Genomic DNA, 16,600 nt, shown 5'->3' on the forward strand with positions numbered 1-16,600 from the left:
ACAATGTCTGGATTAACCTACTGATACATATTTTTGAAATGGAATCTCACTATGTCGCCCAGGTTTGCTTTGAACTCCTAGGCTCAAGAAATCCTCCTGCCTCCCGAGGAGCTGGGACTACAGGCATGTGCCACCATGCCCTGCTAATTTTTTATTTTTTGTAGAGATTAGGGCTTGCTATGTTGCCCAGGCTGGTCTTGAACTCCTGAACTTAAGTGATCCTGCAGCCTCCCAAGTGGCTGGGACTACAGGTATATGCCATGGTGCTTGGCTACTGACTGATTTTTTTAATTATTATTATTATTTTTGATTTGGAGTCTCGCTCTGTCACCCAGGCTAGAGTGCAGAAGCACGATCTCGGCTCACTGCAGCCTCTGGCTCCCAGTTCAAGTGATTCTCCTGCCTCAGCCTCCCAAGTAGCTAGGATTACAGGCACACACCACCATGCCCAGCTAATTTTTATATTTTTGGTAGACAGGGTTTGGCCATGTTGGCCAGGTTAGTCTTGAACTCCTGACCTCAAGTGATCCACCCACCTTGGCCCTAACTGATATTTTTAAAAGATGCAGATGTCACAGAAATAAAAATCCAATACATAGGCTAGATGGCTATGAATTCTAGCAGAAGTTGGTCAACAAAACAGAGACACACATGTCTGCCATGAGCCCTGGTTTCTCTTGCACACATTTTAGCTGGTGTCCCTGAACTCATCTGCTATGCTGCCCATGACGGTGGTAGTGCAGGGGGACCTACAAAGCTTCGTTTCAAACACTGCTTGTGTTTTGACAGCCTTTTTCTTGTGTATGGTGTTTTTAAACAAGTGAAACTAGAAGTACTGGGTCTCATAAGCCACTCGGGGGAAGCGTTTCCCTTCTGAACCTGTGGGTGTGGGGCTAGGGAGAGATGCTGCCTCAGTAGCCGCACCTGGCTGACCTGACAAGACTTCTGTATCTATGGGCACTGGTTCAAATCCCAGGGTAGGTTTAAAAAGCATTGACGAGGCTCCGTAAAGATGCAGAAATACATACTCGGGAGAAAAAGAGAATTTCAGAACTCTCCCGTGGCTTTTATCCTATCAGACTACAACTGGCCACCATCTCCCGCTGCACTTTACCCCCAGGGATCTGAGTGGCGCTGTGAGGTGCAGGTGCAAAGGGCTCAGAGCCAGGGGAGAATCACAGAAGACACACAGCTCAGTGGTCCTCCCTGACCACTGGGATGTAGGAGAATTCTGGGCTCATCGTACTGACATTTAGCAGCCACTGCAGGTTTTGGTCTTGTCTCACAGGCGTTTTCCCCATTTACCTCATGTACTTTTTTGTTTTAAAGAGATGGGGTCTGGGCCAGGCGCAGTGGCTCATGCCTGCAATCCCAGCACTTTGGGAGGCCAAGGCGAGTGCGTCACTTGAGGTCAGGAGTTCATGACCAGCCTGGCCAACATGGTGAAACCCCGTCTCTACTAAAAATACAGACATTAGCTAGGCATGGTGGTGGGCACTTGTAATCCCAGCTACTCCCGAGGCTGAGGCAGGAGAATTGCTTGAACCTGGGAGGTGGAGGTTGCAGTGAACCTAGATCTCACCACTGCACTCCACCTGGGGGACGAGCCAGATTCCGTCTCCAAAAAAAGAGATGGAGATGGGGTCTGGCTCTGTTGCCCAGGCTGGAATGCAGTGGCACAATCATAGCGCACTACTGCCTTCAACTCCTGGGCTCAAGCAATCCTCTCGCCTCAGCTTCCTGAGTAGCTTTCTCTACAGGGACTACCATGTCCTGCTAATTTAAACATTTTTTTTGTTTTGTTTTTTAGAGATGGGGTCTTACCATGTCGTCCAGGCTGGTCTCAAACTCCTGGGCTCAAGTGATCCTCTTGCCTCTGCCTGTCAAGTAGCTAGGATTACAGGTGTGAGCCACTGCACCCACCCATTGCCTGTCATTTGCATGCAGATGCTATTCTAACATGAAAACTTTTACTCAAATATTTATCTACGATGGAGTCTCTCCGGAGTCAAGCCATGTCTCCACCATGGTGAGGCCATCAAGTCATTTAAAGTGGTTTCCCAGAGCAAAGGCTGCACCTATGTGCAAGTGATGCCCACAGCAAGTGTGTACGGACACACTTCAGCTGTCTTCTATCAGGTGGGGGTTCCTGCTCCAGGCCCACCTTGTCCATGAGGCTAACCCAGGGCTGACCTTAGCATGTGCCCACTCCTCTGTACACCCAGAATCCAAGGGGTAGGATGGACAGGTGTAGGAGCAGGAAACAAGTGTGTGGTCCAGCTGGAGGAGACGGTCTTGGGGTCAGAACATCTGTACCACCTTCAGAATTCCCCCCAACTCCCTGCAAAAGTCCCAGTGAGAATCTCACCGGGTTCTCAGCTTCCATCCAATGACAGGGCTGAGCTCTCCACCTCCGTGGTGCCTTCCAGCTCTTAAATGCCAGGACCTTAGGTTAAAATTCACACCAGATCACAGTGAAGCAGAGGAATGTTCCACTTGTGTTTGAATTTAGGCTCTGGGACCTTCCATGGGGGCTTAGAGACTTTCCTAACATTTTCCATCTGTGAAATCCAGGGATTATTAAGCTACCCCAGCGGGATGCTAGAGGCTGAGATGAAATCATAGCTGACCAGTGCTGCACACTGAGCCTCAGCACGTGGTCAGGCATGCCTGCTATTTCCATTGTTAGCACTGGTCGGTGCAGACAACATTCCAGGCGAGGTGCCAGTGGGGACACGTGGAACCAGATAGCACCAGAGCTCTCTGGTTCTGCAGTCAGGTAGAAGATGGAGGCCTGCACGCTACATAGTTGGGCAGGACAAGGTGATATCAGTGCTGCGGAAACAGGAAGGAAGGGGGCCGAGGGCTAGGAAGTTTTGTGGAGAGGCAGGCCCCTGAGCCGAGCTTTGGAGGATGAGCAGAATATGATGGAATGAGGAAGGCTTGCTTCCAGTAGGGGATCTGAGTATCCTTCCCCCACAGTTTTATTATTATTTTTTCTTTTTTTGAGACAGAATCTCACCCTGTCTCCCAGGCTGGAATGGCGCAATTATAGCTCACTGCAGCCTCAACCTCCAGGACTCAAGCAATCCTCGCCTTGGCTTTCCGAGTAGCTGGGACCACAGGTGCACGCTACCACACTTGGCTAAATTTTATTTTTTATAGAGACGGAATCTCATTATGCTGCCGAGACTGGCTCAAACTCCTGGCCTCAGGCAATACTCCTGCCTCCAGGTTGGCATGCAGTGGTATGATCTTGACTCACTACAGTCTCTGCCTCCTAGGCTCAGGTGATCCTCCCACCTCAGCCTCCCTAGTAGGAGGGACAACAGGTGTGTGCCACCACATCTGGCTAACCATCTCTATCAAAAAAAAAAAAAAAAAAAAGCGGCCCATCGCAGTGGTTCACACCTGTAATCTCAGCACTTTGGGAGGCTGAGGCAGGAGGATCACCTGAGGTCAGCAGTTTCAGACTAGCCTAGACAACATGGTGAAACCCTGTCTCCAATAAAAATACAAAAATTACATGTCTGTGGTGGCAGGCACCTGTAGTTGCAGCTACTCGGGAGGCCGAGGCAGGAGAATCGCTTGAACCCAGGAGGCGGAGGTTGCAGTAAGGGGAGATCATGCCACCGCACTCCAGCCTGGGTGACAGAGTGAGACTTTCTCTCAACAAACAAACAAAAAAAAACAACAAAAAAAAACAGCACTAAACTAGGAGCCACAAGCCTGAGAGCAGGCTTGTTAGTCATCAGCTCTGGGCAAATCACCTGTCTTTGCCTGTATTTATTCATCCACCATCTCCAAAAGCACAGAGGGAGATGGGTGAAAGTGTTAACCTTGTGCAGCTCGCGGGCGCATGCGCGCTCCAGGAAGCCCCAGCAGCCCCGCCTCCAGTTCCAATTGACTGCGCGTGGCGGTCGGTACTCTGTGACGCCATAGGGGCGCGCCCTCAGTGACGTCTTAGGGCGCGACTTCGGTGAGGGCTCAGAGGCGCGCCTTCTGCAACGTCATACAGGCTGGCTTTCCGCGACGTCACAGACGCGCGCCTTCTGCGACGTCACAGACGCGCGCCTTCTGCGACGTCACAGACGCGCGCCTTCTGCGACGTCACAGACGCGCGCCTTCTGCGACGTCACAGACGCGATGTAATACCTGGAGCTGGTCAGTCTCCTCACAGTGGAGCCTGGTAACCGCGACCTCCTTTCCAGGTCCTGTGTATTGCTGGCTGGAGAAGGGTAGTTGACAAACTCCCACCCAGTACAGTGTGTATGTGCGTCAAAAAAAGGAAACAGTGTCCGGTGGCGGCGGAGGCGAGAGGATCCTTTCAGGCGCGACCCCATCTCTTTAGTCTCACCTCAGCTGCCCAGCTACTTGAACCCCGAGGTTCAAGGCTCCAGTGAGCTATGACCCCACCACAGCACTCCAGCCTGCGAGACTGAGGTAACCACTGTCTAAAAAAGTAAAAAAGGAAACTATCCAAGTGTGCAACAGGGAGGGACTGCTTAAAGAAAACATGAGGCTGGTTGGGCCCAGTTATCCCAGCACTTTGGGAGGCCGAGGTGGGAGGATGGCTTGGGCTCGGGAGTTCGAGACCCGCCTGGGCAGCAGGATGAAACCCCATCTCTAGAAAAGGTACACAAATTAGCTGGGCGTGGTGCACACCTGGCCTGATTTTTGTGTTTTTTTGTAGAGATGGGGGTCTCGCTATTTTGCCCAGGCCGGTCTCAAACTCCTGGGTTCACTGATATTCTCACCTGGGCCTTTAGACTTGTAGAGATTACAGGCGTGAGTCACCGTGTCCCACCTGGGTTATGCTATTTAATAAAATAATGTGTTCCGCCTGGCGTGGTGGCTCACGCCTGTAATCCCAGCACTTTGGGAGGCAGAGGTGGGTGGATCAGCTGAGGTCAGGAGTTCGAGACCAGCCTGACCAATATGGAGAAACCCTGTCTCTACTAAAAATGCAAAATTCACCAGGTGTGGTGTTGCATGGTTGTAATCCCAGCTACTTGGGCCCAGTAATTGAACCCCTCAGACCTGAGGATGAGAAAGCTTGCCTCAGTTCTTCCCCAGGTGATCAGCCCAGGGGTAAGGAAGGAGAGGCCGGAAAAGAGGACCCACGAGAAGGGCCCCCTCCTGGAGTTTGAGGCCCACTCCCTCCTGCCCCGGCCTCTCCTCTGTCCCACTCCCTGCTCTGCCCCACTCCTGGAGCCATGGCCATGAGGGGCTGTGTTTGAGTACAGGCCCCAGCAGCAGCCCTAAGCCAAAAGTGGGCAGGCTCACCTGCAGGGGATCAGAGTAACATGGCAGGAAGTAAGGGTGAAAGCCGCCCTGGAACCGCGCCTCTCTGCCCCCTCACGTCACTCGGGTGCACTCCTCCCTCACCTCACTCAGGCAGCAGCATCATGAGTTCTATGGGAGTGATGTCCTGCTCCCTCTGCTGCCTCTTTTTAGTCTTGGGGCTACCATAACACTTTCCCTTCCGCAGTCCTGCCAACCTGGTGGGACATTGGGCTTTCCTCTCCCAGGGTCCTGGGGACAGACCTGTCCTGTATCATAGCCACAGAGAGACCCTTTTTTTCTCCAGGGCTTGAGGATCAGCCAGGTTTCATGAGTTAAATGCAGTTCTGAATCATACCAAGCTGAGATTGGGGTACACACTCTCCTCTACTGAAAAGTAGGGAGGGATTCCAACGTGGTTAGAGGGAGAGTGGGGCAGAACAAGACCAGACAAGGAGTGGTCACCTGGAAAAAGCCTGCCATCAAAGGCCTTGGTGAGTGCTGCGTGCGGTGGCTCACTCCTCAGCCCTTTGGGAGGCTGAGATAGGTGGATCACTTGAGGTGAGGAGTTTGAATCCAGCCTGGGCAACATGGCAAAACCCCATCTCTGCTAAAAATACAAAAATTAGCTAGGCATGCTATGCTCCTGTAATCCCTGTTACTCTGGAGGCTGAGGCAGGAGAATCACTTGAACTGGGGAGGCAGAGGTCAAAGTGAGCCGACATTGTGCCACTGCACTCCAGTCTGGGAGACAGAGTGAAATTGTGTCTCCAAAAAAAAAAAAAGAAAAGAAAAGAAAATGGCCTTGGCAGAAGGACCTGCCTGGCAGTGCCTTTCCTCATTTCCCCTGGGTAGGCCTCTGCCATGAGGAGGTGCTTCCTTCTTCCTTTCCATGGCCCACAGCAAAGGACTGTGTGCTTCTAAGGGGGGTTGGGTGGGGGACTGTTGACAGAACTGGAAACCTTCTTCAGGTGGGGTTTTTGTTGTTGTTGTTGAGATGGAGCCTCACTCTGTCACCCAGGCTGGGGTGCAGTGGGACAATCTTGGCTCACTGCAAACTCCGCCCCACCCTGGGTTCAAACAGTTTCCATGTCTCAGCCTCCTGAGTAGCTGAGATTATAGGTATGTGCCACCACACCCAGCTAATTTTTGTATTTTTTTTAGAGACCGGGTTTCATCATGTTGGCAAGGCTGGTCTCGAATTCCTGACCTCAAGTGATCCACCCACCTGGGCCTCACAAAGTGCTGGGCTTACAGGCATGAGCCACCATGCCCAGCCCCTTCAGGTGGGTTTTGAGGCTTCAGTACAATATTAGTTTCCCGTGGCTGCTGCAACAAATTACCACACACTAAATGTCAGTGCTTTTTATAAGGTGAAACAGATTATCTTGTGGGGCTTTTGTTGTGATGGTGATTTATTAGATTAGTTTAAAGACAGTAATGCTCAGGTGTTGTAAAATTATAAAAACAATCTTCACATTTCATATTTTTTTCTTGAGACAAAGTTTTGCACTTGTTGTTCAGGCCGGAGTTGCAATCTCAGCTCACCGCAACCTCTGCCTCCCCGATTCAAGAGATTCTCCTGCCTCAGCCTCCCAAGTATCTGGGACTACAGGGGTGCATCACCATGCCCAGGTAATTTTTGTACTTTAGTAGAGACGGGGTTTCACCATGTTGGCCAGGATGGTCTTGATCTCTTGACGTTGTGATCTGCCTGCCTCGGACTCCCAAAGTGCTGGGATTACAGGTGTGAGCCACCCCTCAGCCCACATTTTATAACTTTAAAGCAGTATTAATGATAATTGCCTTAGGGAAAGATACTTTTGTTGTGATATGTAAGTATTATAGTCAAGTATATTGTACAGCAAAGGATATTAAACCTAAGTGAGCAATAATGTATTATATGGTACACTTAAAACTTTAGTACAGATATTCGTGTTTAGCAAATTGACCTTAACACATAATGATGGCAAAAAAATGGAGCTGTTCTGATGATACACCATTGGTTATGCCTGAATTTAATACTCTCCATGCTCTTGACTTTTTCATTTTTTTCACTGAAACAGAGTCTTGCTCTGTCACCTAGGCTGGAGTGCAGTGGTGCAATCATAGCTCACTGCAGCGTTCACCACTCAGGTTGATCCTCCCATCACAGCCTCCCTAGCAGCTGGGACTACAGGTGATTACCACCATGCCTGGCTAATTTTTGTATTTTTAGTAGAGACGGGGTTTCACCATGTTGGCCCGGCTGGTCTCAAAGTCCTGACCTCAGGTGATTCACCTGTCTTGGCCTCCCAAAGTGGGTTACAGGCATGAGCCACTGCGCCTGGGTGCCTCTTGACTTTTTATACTTGTTATATTATTTTAATCTTAAGTAAATAAATGTTAGCTGAAATGATACAGTTCAGGAGAATCTTCTGCTTCTGTTACTAAAAAAAGTTATTTTTATAAGTCCAATAAGGTTACACTAATCTATATGTTTAGAAAATATTACCTTTTCCGGCCAGGCACGGTGGCTCACGCCTGTAATCCCAGCACTTTGGGAGGCTGAGGTGGACGGATCACCTGAGGTCAGAAGTTCAAGACCAGACTGACCAATATGGTGAAACCCTGTCTCTACAAAAATACAAAAATTAGTTGGGTGTGGTGGCTGGTGCCTGTAGTCCCAGCTACTTGGGAGGCTGAGACGAGAGAATTGCTTGGACCTGGCAGGTCGAGGTTGCAGTGAGCCAAGATCCTGCCACTGCACTCCATCCTGGGTGATAGGGTGAGACTCCATCTCAAAAAAAAAAAAAAAAAAAAGTAAAAGAAAATATTACCTCTTCCATTTAATGCTATATGTATTAAATAATATTAGCTGGTATGTTTTTCTGGCTTTATAATATGGTTCAGATTTGTGTAGAAATTCTGGCTGTATCTACATTGCCTTAAAGTAATGGGATATTTCTTTTGTTTTTTTTCTTCAGCTGGAGTTTTGCTCTTGTCGCCCATGCTGGAGTGTAATGGTGTGATCCTGGCTCACTGCAATCTCTGCCTCCCAGGTTCGAGTGATTCTTGTAGCTCAGCCTCCTGAGTAGCTGGGATGACAGGCATCTGCCACAATACCTGGCTAATTTTTGTATGTTTAGTAGAGACAGGGTTTCACCATGTTGGCCAGGCTGGTCTTGAACTCCTGACTTCATGATCTGTCTGCCTCAGCCTTCCAAAGTGTTGGGATTACAGGTGTGAGCCACTGCGCCTGGCACCTGTGACTAATATTATTTCTAAGATCTGGAATGCATTTATTACTGAAACAATGCTGACATACACTGCACCTAAAAAGGAAGAACTAGACATTCATTAAAGCCAGGAAAAAGCAGAATTCAGTGTGCTTAAGAACCGCTCCCATGGACAGGTACAATGGCTCATGCCTGTACTCCCAGCACTTTGGGAGACTGAGGTGGGAGTATTCCTTGAGGCTGAGTTCAAGATCAGCCTGGGCAACATAGCAAGACCCCATATCTTTTTTATTTTTTAGACATGGTCTCACCCTGTCATCCAGGTTGGCGTGCAGTGGTATGATCTTGACTCACTACAGTCTCTGCCTCCTAAGCTCAAGTGATCCTCCCACCTCAGCCTCCCTAGTAGGAGGGACAACAGGTGTGTGTCACCACATCTTGCTAACCATCTCTATTAAAAAAAAAAAAGTGGCCAAGCACAGTGGCTCACACCTGTAATCCCAGCACTTTGGGAGGCTGAGGCGGGAGGACCGCCTGAGGTTAGGAGTTTGAGACCAGCCTGGCTAACATGGTAAAACCCCATCTCCAGTAAAAATAAAAAAATTAGGTGCGTGTGGTGGCAGGCGTCTGTAGTCCCAGCTACTCGGGAGGCTGAGGCAGGAGAATCACTTGAACACGGGAGGTGGAGGTTGCATGGGCCGAGATCATGCCACTGCAATGCAGCCTGGGCAACTGAGTGAGACTTTCTCTCCAAAAAAAAAAAAAAATCACTTAACTAGGAGTCACACAGCCTGAGAGCAGGCTTCTTACTGATCAGCTCTGGGCAGATCACCTGTCTGTGCCTGTATTTATTCATCCACAATCCCCAAAAGCTCAGAGGAAGTTGAGGGAAAGTGTAAATCTCTAGATAAGGGCAGGACATCTCTGCTGCAGCCTTGAATCTGGGACTCCCCGTGGGGTGAGGGCCCCTGAGGCCATCTGTCCTTGGCACTCCCAGGGGCGTTAGCATTGTGGTCAGGTGCTGCATCCACAAGCCCACGAGCCAGGAGCATGCTGTGAAGGTCAGCATCACCAGTGGAGGCAGCTTCACCCCCGAGGAGGTGCAGGAGCTGCGAGAAGCCACACTGAAGGAGGTTGACATCCTGCACAAGGTCTCAGGGCACCCCAACATCAGTGAGTGAGGGCCCCAAGCCCCACAGTGGTATGACCCCCTCTGATTGTGCCCTGACAGCCCAAGCCAGGGAATGTGGCCCCACCACTCAGCCAGTTAGAACCACCCAGGCTCAAGGCTCCCAGCTGGACCCTCACTGCTTTGACAGAAGGGGTCCCAGGCAGGGATGGTTGCAGGTGAGGGGATGGGGGTTTGATGTCCCTGGGCTAAATGCGCCAGGCGTGCTGGTGCATGCCTGTAATCCCAGCCACTCAGGAGGCTGAGGCAGGAGCATCACTCAAGCCCAGTAGTTTGAGGATGCAGTGAGCTGTGATTGCACTTTGCATTCCAGCGTGGGTGAGACTGTGAGACCCTGTCTCTAAAAATAATAACAATAATAATAATAAAGTTGCTTGAGGCTGAGTTCAAGATCAGCCTGGGCAACATAGCAAGACCCCATATCTTTTTTATGTTTTAGACATGGTTTCACCCTGTCATCCATGTCAGCATGCAGTGGTATGATCTTGACTCACTACAGTCTCTGCCTCCTAGGCTCAAGTGATCCTCCCACCTCAGCCTCCCTAGTAGGAGGGACAACAGGTGTGTGTCACCACATCTTGCTAACCATCTCTACTAAAAAAAAAAAAAAGTGGCCAAGCACAGTGGCTCACACCTGTAATCCTGGGCCTGCCCACACCCGGGTTGACATCCTTTGAGCACCCTCCTGATTCCCCTGTCAGCTTTTGAAGTTAGCCGACAGCAGCCTCGGTCCCTGACCCCCGTGCCCCAGCTGCCCCTGCCTGGGCTCCCCTGCTACTTGAGATGAACTAGCCATTTCCATTTCGGTACAGCTGAAGGACACTTATGAGACCAACAGTTTCTTCTCCTTGGGAGACTGAGGCGGGCAGATCACCTGAGGTCAGGAGTTCGACACCAGCCTGGCCAACATGGTGAAACCCTGTCTCTACTAAAAATACAAAAAATTAGCCGGGCATGGTTGCAGGTGCCTATAATTCCAGCTACTTGGGAGGCTGAGGCAGGAGAATAGCTTGAACCTGGGAGGTGGAGGTTGCAGAGAGCCGAGATTACACCACTGCACTCAAGCCTGGGGGATACTTTAGTCCCAGCTACTCAGGAGGCTAGTGTGTGAGGATAGCTTGAGCCCAGGAGGTTGAGGCAGCAGTAGCGGCAGCAAGCTATGATTGTTCCACTGCACTCCAGCCTGGGTAACAGAGCAAGACCCCAATCTCTACAAAGAAGCTTTTTTTTCTTTTATGAGCTGGAGTCTTGCCGTGTCTCCCAGGTTGGAGTGCAGTGACGCGATCTCCGCTCACTGCAACCTCTGCCTTCGAGGTTCAAGCAATTCTCCTGCCTCAGCGTCTGAAGTAGCTGGGACTACAAGCGTGTGCCACCACGTCCGGCTAATTTTTGTATTTTTAGTAGAGATGGGGTTTCACCATGTTGGTCAGGCTGGGCTCAAAATCCTGGTCTCAAGTGATCTGTCCGCCTCAGCCTCCCACAGTGCTGGGATTATAGGTGTGAGGCACCATGCCCGGCCTCAATTCACAAACGTTTATTTGGAACATTCACTGTAGGCCAGTGTGGTGCCAGGAGATGCAAGGATGAGTGAGAAACAGTTCCAGGCCCCAAGGAGAACATCCCCTGGGGCGGGAGGGCTGACAGCTTCTTTGTGTTCCATTCTCAGAGCCACCCGGAGTTCCCTTGCTGAGGATCTGAGCATGACCCGGGACAAGGCACTGCCGGACTCTCTTTCCGCACAGGACTTCCATGACAATTATTAGCCCAATGAGATCCTGGGCAGGTAAGGCCCAAGCTTTCCCCATGAAGTGCTGTCCTAGGCTCCAGCAGGCCCTGTAGGCTACAGCCACCTCTGCTGCACACCAAGTACTGACCCCACTTTCATTCCCAAAGTGCTGTCCACTTGAAGAAACCCTTGGTTTGCGGTCCTGCCCTCCCGAAGCCAGGACAGATAAGAGAAACCTCTCCCAGCAAAAAGTTCCCAGGGGTAGGTGCAACGGCTCATGTCTGTACTCCCAGCACTTTGGGAGGCTGAGGCCGGAGGATTGCTTGAGGCTGAGTTCAAGATCAGCCTAGGCAACATAGCAAGACCCCATATCTTTTTTATTTTTTAAACAGGGTCTCACCCTGTCATCCAGGTTGGCATGCAGTGGTATGATCTTGACTCACTACAGTCTCTGCCTCCTAGGCTCAAGTGATCCTCCCACCTCAGTCTCACTAGTAGGAGGGACAATAGGTTTGTGCCACCACATCTTGCTAACCATCTCTATTTAGAAAAAAAAAAAAAAAGCAGCCAAGCACAGTGGCTCACACGTGTAATCCCAGCACTTTGGGAGGCTGAGGCGGGAGGACCGCCTGAGGTTAGGAGTTTGAGAGAAGCCTGGCTAACATGGTGAAACCCTGTCTCCAATAAAAATACAAAAATTAGATGTGTGTGGTGGCAGGCGCCTGTAGTCCCAGCTACTCGGGAGGCTGAGGCAGGAGAATCACTTGAACCCAGGAGGTGGAGGTTGCCGTGAGCCGAGATTGTGTCACCGCACTCCAGCCTGGGCAACTGAGTGAGACTTTCTCTCCAAAAAAAAAAAAAAAAGAAGAGTACTAATCTAGGAGTCACACGGCCTGAGAGCAGGTTTGTTACTCATCAGCTCTGGGCAGATCACCTGTCTGTGCCTGTATTTATTCATCCATCATCCCCAAATCTCAGAGGATGATGGTGTAAATTGTAATTCTTGTGGCCACTCCCCCATGTATGCGCGCTCCAGGAAGGCTGAGCAGCCCCGCCTTCACTTCCGATTGGCTGCGTGTGAGGGTCGGTCCTCTGTGACGCCATAGGGGCGCGCCTTCGTTGACGTCTCAGAGGCGCCCTTTCCAAAAGTCCTGTGAGCTGGCATTCCGCGACGTCACAGGGGCGGTGTAGTGCCTGGAGATGGTCAGTCTTCTGACAGTGGAGCCTGGTAACCACCACCTCCTCTCCAGGTCTTGTGTATTGCTGGCTGGAGAAGGGTAGTTGACAAACTCCCACCCAGCACAGTGTGTATGTCTGTCAAAAATAGGAAACTGTGTCCAGTGGCGGCCGAGACAGGAGGATCCTTTCAGGCCAAGAGCAGCCTGTTAACCTGGCGCGACCCCATCTCTTTAGTCTCACCTCAGCTTCCCAGCTACTTGAACCCCGGTTCAAGGCTCCAGTGAGCTATGACCCCACCACAGCACTCCAGCCTGCGAGACTGAGGTAACCCCTGTCTAAAAAAGTAAAAAAGGAAACTATCCAAGTGTGCAACAGGGAGGGACTGCTTAAAGAAAACATGAGGCTGGTTGGGCCCAGTTATCCCAGCATTTTGGGAGGCCGAGGTGGGAGGATGGCTTGGGCTCAGAAGTTCGAGACCCGCCTGGGCAGCAGGATGAAACCCCATCTCTACAAAAGGTACAAAAATTAGCTGGGTGTGGTGCACGCCTAGCCTGATTTTTGTATTTTTTGTAGAGATGGGGCTCTCGCTATGTTGCCCAGGCCGGTTTCAAACTCCTGGGTTCACTGATATTCTCACTTTGGCCTTCAGACTTGTCGGGATTGCAGGCATGAGCCACCGTGCCCCACCTGGGTTATGCTGTTTAATAATGTAAGAAAGTGTTTGGCCCCACATGGTGGCTCACGCCTGTAATCCCAGCACTTTGGGAGGCCGAGGTGGGTGGGTCACCTGAGGTCAGGAGTTCGAGACTAGCCTGGCCAACATGGAGAAACTCAGTCTCTACAAAAAATAAAAAAATTAGCCGGGTGTGGTGGCACATGCCTGTAGTCCCAGGTGCTCGGGAGGCTGATACTGGAGAATCACTAGAACTGGGAAGTGGAGGTTGCCGTGAGCAGAGATCACACCAAGCACCCCAGCCTGGGTGACACATCGAGACTAAAGTTTGAGACCAGCCCAGGCTATGTAGTGCAACCCTTTCTGTACAAAAACCAACAACAACAACAAAAAACCAACAAAAAGCCAGGTGTAACTGTCCACCTGTGGCCACAGCTACTTAGGAGGCTAAGGCAGGAGGATCACTTGCGGCCAGGAGCTCAAGGCTGCAGTGAGCTATAATCATCCTGCTGCTCTCCATCCTGAGCAATAGAATGAAACCATTTCTCTAGGTAGTTAGCTAGCTAGCTAGATAATTGATACGTAGTTTTCTTTTCTTTTCTTTTTTTTTTTTTCTTGAGACAAGAGTCTTGTTCTGTCACATAGGATGGAATGCAGTCGTGTGATCTTGGCTCACCTGCTCACTGCAACCTTTGCCTTCTGGGTTCAAGCGATTCTTCTGCCTGCCTGAGTAGCCGGGAATTATAGGCACACGCCACCATGCCTGGCTAATTTTTTATATTTTTAGTAGAGATGGAGTTTCACTATGTTGGTCAGGCTGGTCTTGAACTCCTGACCTCATCATCCACCCGCCTCAGCCTCCCAAAGTGCTGGGATTACAGGCGTGAGCCATGGTGCCCAGCCAATTATGTAGTTTTCTATCAGAAATTTTTTTCCTGGATTTGAACATGTTTTTCTAAAGTAGCATTCAACACATCAGCATTTTACAGTGTTATTAGTTGTTAATATGATTTTGTTTTTCTAAAATACAGTATCCTTTACAAAAGCAGTTTTGTCTTTCAAAGCACATAGATAAGTCCTCAAGTGAATTTGTCTGATGTTGACGACTTTGGTACCATTTTGTCCACTTGATTGAAACAGTTGGTAATTTCAGGTCACTGTTGGCCTTAGAGGAAGAGCCCAAAGGCAGCAAGCCAGGGCGCTGGTGTCCAGTTGCCTTCTAGAAGCATTTTCACCTTCCCTTAAGGTTTCTCTTGATGAATATAGAAGTACTGTATGTAGAATTGACCCAGTGCTGCCCTGGCAACTTTGTATATTAGGCCAAATTTACATTTCTTACCTTTATGAGAAGCACCCTGGTAGGCTAGTGGATTTACACACAAAGTCTGATCTCAGCTGCACCGTCCAGAAATGCAACATGGTCCAATCAAGTAACATTCTCTGAGCCAGTTTCTTTAGCTGTAAAATAAGAATAACAAGTATACTCATCTAAAAAGACAGCTTATTGTATCTGAGTGGTCTTTTATTTTCTACGAAACTGTCTTTAACACAGTAATTATTTTCATTGCCATACCACATTTTTTGTTTTATTTATTTATTTTGAGATGGAATCTGGTTTTTTGTTTTTGTTTGCGATGGAGTCTCACTGTTGTCACCTAGACTGGAGGGCAGTAGCATGATCTCTGCTCACTGCAACCACCGCCTCCCAGTTTCAAGTGATTCTCCTGTCTCAGCCTCCTGAGATGCTGGGATTACAGGTGGCCACCATCACACCTGGCTAATTTATTTATTTATTTATTTTAGTAGAGATGGGGTTACATCATGTTGCCCAGGCTGGTCTCAAACTCCTGACCTCAAGTGATCCACCCACCTTGGCCTCCCAAAATGCTGGGATTATAGGCATGAGCCACCGAGCCCAGCTCATTTTTAGAAAAGGATTTCTTGGCCAGTCTCAGTGGCTCGCACCTGTAGTCCCAGCACTTTGGGAGGCAGAGGTGGGTGGATCAACTGAGGTCAGGAGTTCGAGACCAGCCTGACCAACATGGAGAAACCCTGTCTCTACTAAAAATGCAAAATTAGCCAGGCGTGGTGGTGCATGCATGTAATCCCAGCTACTTGGGCCCGGTAATTGAACCTCTCAGACCTGAGGATGAGAAAGCTTGCCTCAGTTCTTCCCCAGGTGATCAGCCCAGGGGTAAGGAAAGAGAGGCCGGAAAAGAGGACCTATGAGAAGGGCCCCCTCCTGGAGTTTGAGGCCCACTCCCTCCTGCCCCAGCCTCTCCTCTATCTAGGACTCCTCCCTGCTCTGCCCCACTCCTGGAGCCATGGCCATGGGGGGCTGCGTTTGAGCACAGGCCCCAGAAGCAGCCCTAAGCCAAAAGTGGGCAGGCTCACCTGCAGGGGATCAGAGTAACATGGCAGGAAGTAAGGGTGAGAGCTGCCCTGGAACCACGCCTCTCTGCCCCCTCACGTCACTCAGGTGCACTCCTCCCTCACCTCGCTCAGGCAGTGGCATGAGTTCTATGGGAGTGATGTCCTGCTCCCTCTGCTGTCTCTTTTTAGTCTTGGGGCTACCATAACACTTTCCCTTCCCCAGCGCTGCCAACCTGGTGGGACATTGGGCTTCCCTCTCCCAGGGTCCTGGGGACAGACCTGTCCTGTATCATACTCACAGAGAGACCTTTTTTTCTCCAGGGCTTGAGGATCAGCCAGGTTTAATGAGGTACATGCAGATCTGAATCATACCAAGCTGAGATTGGGGTACACACTCTCCTCTACTGAAAAGTAGGGAGGGATTCCAACGTGGTTAGAGGGAGAGTGGGGCAGAACCAGACCAGATAAGGAGTGGTCACCTGGAAAAAGCCTGCCACCAAAGGCCTTGGTGAGTGCTGCGTGCGGTGGCTCACTCCTCAGCCCTTTGGGAGGCTGAGATAGGTGGATCACTTGAGGCGATGAGATTGAGTCCAGCCTGGGCAACATGGCAAAACCCCATTTCTGCTAAAAATACAAAAATTAGCTAGACATTCTATGTTCCTGTAATCCCAGCTACTCGGGAGGCTGAAGCAGGAGAATTACTTGAACTGGGGAGGCAGAGGTTGAAGTGACCTGAGATTGTGCCACTGCATTGCAGTTTGGGAGACAGAGTGAAATTGTGCCCCCCCACCCCAAGAAAAAAAAAAAAAAAAAGAAAATGGCCTTGGCAGAAGGACCGGCCTGGGAGTGCCTTCCCTTGAGTTTCTCCTGGGTAGGCCTCTACAATGAGGAGGCGCTTCCGTCTTCCTCTCCATGGCCCACAGCAAAAGACTGTGTGCTTCTGAGAGGTTGGGTGGGGG

The 16,600-nt window shown here is 50.2% G+C and overlaps 1 protein-coding gene across 1 annotated transcript in view; it reads left to right on the forward strand.

Annotated features, from left to right (window-relative positions):
- The first annotated feature begins 4,139 nt into the window (after positions 1–4,139).
- LOC129041403 (putative uncharacterized protein FLJ44672) overlaps positions 4,140–16,600 on the forward strand; it is a 72,480-nt gene continuing 60,019 nt past the window's right edge. Inside the window, exons 1-2 of the mRNA XM_063668342.1 lie at positions 4,140–4,443; positions 11,357–11,473. The gene's annotated coding sequence lies outside the window, so the exon portion shown is untranslated. The remainder of the gene's footprint in view (positions 4,444–11,356; positions 11,474–16,600) is intronic.

This window comes from Pongo pygmaeus, chromosome 6 (genome assembly GCF_028885625.2).
Source record: "Pongo pygmaeus isolate AG05252 chromosome 6, NHGRI_mPonPyg2-v2.0_pri, whole genome shotgun sequence".
Classification (NCBI taxonomy): Eukaryota; Metazoa; Chordata; class Mammalia; order Primates; family Hominidae; genus Pongo; species Pongo pygmaeus.